The sequence below is a fragment of the Bactrocera tryoni genome, chromosome 4 (assembly GCF_016617805.1).
Source record: "Bactrocera tryoni isolate S06 chromosome 4, CSIRO_BtryS06_freeze2, whole genome shotgun sequence".
Lineage (NCBI taxonomy): Eukaryota > Metazoa > Arthropoda > Insecta > Diptera > Tephritidae > Bactrocera > Bactrocera tryoni.
Genome location: NC_052502.1, coordinates 15,660,932 through 15,665,236, shown reverse-complemented (window position 1 = coordinate 15,665,236; position 4,305 = coordinate 15,660,932). Strand labels below are relative to the sequence as shown.

The 4,305-nt window shown below is 38.8% G+C and overlaps 1 non-coding gene across 1 annotated transcript; it reads left to right on the top strand.

Annotated features, from left to right (window-relative positions):
• Positions 1 to 2,596: 2,596 nt before the first annotated feature.
• On the top strand, positions 2,597 to 2,668 carry Trnaa-ugc. The gene has a single exon. It is a non-coding gene; the product is annotated as a tRNA-Ala (tRNA).
• Positions 2,669 to 4,305: the final 1,637 nt, after the last annotated feature.

Sequence of the window (4,305 nt, the reverse complement as noted above, 5' to 3'; positions counted from 1 at the left end):
AAGATATCTCGTCAAATAAAATAGTTTTCCCTACAAGGACTTGATTCCGATCGTTCAGTTTGTATAGCAGCTATATGCTATAGTGGTCCAATATCGGTTGTATCCACAAATGAGCAGCTTCTTGGTGAGGAAGGTACGAGTGCAAATTTTCCGGTCGATATCTCAAAAACAGAAATATTAATTCGCGTATATATAGACAGACATGTCCAAATCGTCTTAGCTTGAATTAGTTCGCCATGCTGATGATTTATATATGCACTTTATAGGGTCTTTAAGATTTCCTTTTGAGTGTTGCAAACATTGTGCCAAACTTTATATACCCTGTTCAAAGGAAAAGAAAGTTAAGGAATTACCCTTTATAAAGATGCTATACATAGAAATTTAATTGACTTCAGCAAGTCCGCGAGAATGATTCAGCCATTTCTCCGTTAAAGTACACAAATAACCCCAATAACCAAGACACCAAGTGTTGTTAAGCCCCGTAATGAGCGTTTCCAAGCACAAAAGTGTTCTTCAATCGACTTCAATAATGGTAACTTAATTTAAGTCGTGCCAGATAGGACTAGTCAATAGGTCAAATATGTCAAAATCCGAACTGCCTTTGAAACACCTTATTTCTTATTGATGCCGTTCATGCTTTTCTAACATACCATACATACAGTGTACGAATATAATTCGTTTCGTTTTGGTAGCTATGTATGTCGAGTCATTCTTTAGAACTTTTTGTGAAACAAAAGAATGTGGTCACCTCTTATTGAAAAACTTATTGGTAATATTCCATATACCATACAACTATGCGCAAAAAATAGAAGGACTTTGTTCATAATTCTAAATTTCTTTATGGACGACATCAAAGTAATCCTCAATACAATTGTGCCGACGTCTTTTCCAATCCCCAACACAGTTGTTAAAGTAAATTTCCGGAATGGCCTTCAATGCGCTTAGCAAACTCAAAACGGTTTCTCCGTAGCGATTGTTTACGTTTTCTGCACAACCAGAAGTCACACGGAGCTAAATCAAGCGAATACAGTGGTTGTGACACTATATTGGTTGAAAATTTGGCGAAAAATCAATGCAGTATCTTGGTGCAAAAACCAAAAGTATCCGGCCCATAATTCCGTCCTCTTTTTACGAATAGCTGCACGCAAACGACGCATAACACTCAAATAGTATTCCTTGTTGACAGTTTGGTCGATCGGAAGGAATCAGAGTGCACTAGACCTCGATAAACGAGTAAAACTGTCAACATAACCTTGATTTTTGACCAGCTTTGACGTGGTGTTCTCGGCTTCGACGCACCGTTGACACGATATTCGGACGATTAATCGTCTATTCGGTATAATAAGCATGGATCTAAGACTCATCGCCAGTAATAATGATATCCTGTAGTCGGAAAGTATGGTTTCACAGACGTTAACGCGACGGTATTTTTTCGAAAAAAAAATTTGTGATTCTGGCACCAATCGTGTTTCGCTGATCTTTCAAAATGGTTTTCACTGATCCTTTCGATATTTCAACGATGCCAGTAAGATCTATGATTGTTAATCGTCGATTCTCAAACACCAATTCCTTTATTTTATTAACGAGTTGATCATCAGTTGATATTGATAACCATCCTGGACGTGGTTCGTCGTTAATGCGTTCTCGACGCTCTTTGAAAAATGTGTACCAATCGAAAGCACTTGCTCGCGACAAACAATTGTCATCGAAGACCTTTTCCAACATTCTGAATATTCTGGCATCAGAAATTAAATTCCGTATACAAAATTTAATGGAAGTTCTTTGTTGCACAACTATCCATTGGCTAAGCTTAAAGTTTTGCTAAGATTCATTAAAAACTACATATTTTGCTTTTAAAATGGGGTATTTGCGAATATATAAGGTCAGATTAGCCAGGGTATTGAAACAGTGGCTTATTAGTAGAATAAAAACTTCCACAAAACGGTATCCTCGTTCTCTTCTGAAATGCTTTTGTGCTATTAAACTTTGAGTAAACCTACAAGATTTGTCAAGCGACCTGATACATTGGGTTATTTGTTCTCAAATACAAAACCTGATAATTTACCTGATATATTAGGTTATTTGTTCTCTAATACACCACAATAGCGGGAATGAGAAAAGGAAAAACTAAATAGCTTACATCGATTAAAATTGTTGACCACGTGATTTTATAGATCGCAGACAGAAACTGCCTCATGTTAAGTAGTAATATTATTCTTGTATATTCTCCGAGCGAGTCTGCACTTAAATTTTTCTGGATGGAACTTGATGGAGTCGCGACACTTGATCTTGTCACACGAACAATCTGTTTGAGTGTTGCTAACTGGATCCATAGCCAAAGTCATACAAGATAGAGCTAACAGTTCCACATTCAACTCACAGCTTATCATAAACTGACATTAAATATAAAGTAGTCTAGTGCTTACACACTAATATGAACTTCAACAAAAATGCATAGCTGAAATATTGTATAAACACTTAAATCAATAGAAGAGGCAAATATAACAATTACAACTAATTGTCACGTCCATACTTGATCCAAATATTTATTCGCCGAATGTTAGCCGTTACTTTTTTGGCTAACTGTAAACATAGTGGGGATGTAGCTCAGTGGTAGAGCGTTCGCTTTGCATGTGAAAGGCCCCGGGTTCAATCCCCGGCATCTCCAGTCGGTTGAAAAACAGGCAGATTTTTTATTAAAGTTGGAAACAAAAAAACAGCTAATATATTTGTATAGTTTAGCATATAAAAAATAAAATTCGATTATTGGATGATAAAAGTATTTACGTTAATATCTACTTCGAAATAGTTTAAAATTACATATTATTTCATTTTTGTCACAATAATCTATCAAAATAATTAATAGAGTTCGTTGTTGTAAAATTGGCAACTAGAAATCACGCTGTTAGCTTACATAAGCGTGTGGAAACATGTCTTTACTTAACAGCATGACAAGTGGCTATATATATGTATGTTTGTGTGCGTGTGTGCCGACACATGGCAATCACATCTTTGATGTTGCGTTATAACAGCAAAGTGGCAGCACTAAATACGCGCCTGAAAGTATGCTATCATATGAACAGTCTGCGGAGTAAGCACAACGATGAAATAACAGTACAGGGTGTTGCTGATAATAGAAAATACTTAAAACTAAATAATATATCAAATTTTTATTCCATTAACACAAATATTTATTGTGAAGATATGCACCAGAAGGAAACGTGGAGGATGGAGCCAAGTGTAGAAGTTCGCGCACGTGATGGAAGTTCTCTAAGCAACTCACGATTACCGGTCTTAGACAGGTATTCTCTGGGTAGCCAAATCTGTTTGAAGGCGAGCTAATGTGAGAAGACAAAACTTTTTTCTCCACAGTTGTGCACCAAAAACGCCCCCAATGAAAAGCAAACAGCAGCCTCGTATGACATTTCCTACAGTGGTTATATAAGGGAGCGCAAATTCGGTGTGGGAGAGAGACTCCGTCGCCGAGCCCTGTCATTCACCCCGGTGGATGAACGTCTAGCCACAACCCGAACTTCTTCAATATATCGTTGAATTACACCCACGCCCCGACGTAAGAAAATAACGATGTGGCAAAGGATGCCTTCTATGAGCGCTTGGAGCGCACCTATGCGAACTGCCCCCGCCACGAAGTCAAAATCGTGCTTGGCGATTTTGACGCCAGGGTGGGCAAAGTAGGTTCTTTGGCACAACGGTCGGTAAATTCAGTCTCCTCTATGAAACATTCCCAAATGGGTTCAGGCCAATCGACCTCGGTGGGACCCGAAATATGGTTTTTTGTAGTATTAGTTCCAGCATATGAAAGTTTATCAAGCTACCTGGCGGATCGATCATGTTGTGATACTTGGAAGACACGTCACAAACATAAGGAACTCGGAATACGGGACTGTGAGACGGCAAACGATTGGTTTTCGGATAAGGCAAGACAACAGCTGGTACGATGAAGAGTGCCGTGTCGCAATGGAGAGAATTCAGACTGCCTATCTCGCAACGATGCAAGCGACCACAACGCTTTCGGGATAGGATAGATGGCGAGAGTTGAAGAGGAAATTGAGGCGATGCAAAAAAAGCAAACGAAAAGCTTAACAAGCTGGCCGACGGGAAAATTGAACGAAAAATCTACGAAAAGATAAGGTAAAAGAAGATTTCAAGACGAGCATACTCTTATAGAACACCCTGAGGTGATCTAGGGACTGATGCTCAGAGCATCCTCAAATTATGGAGCGAACACTTCTCCCATCCAGCCTGCTGAATGGCCGTGAAAACATAACACCAGTAGATGTCGAA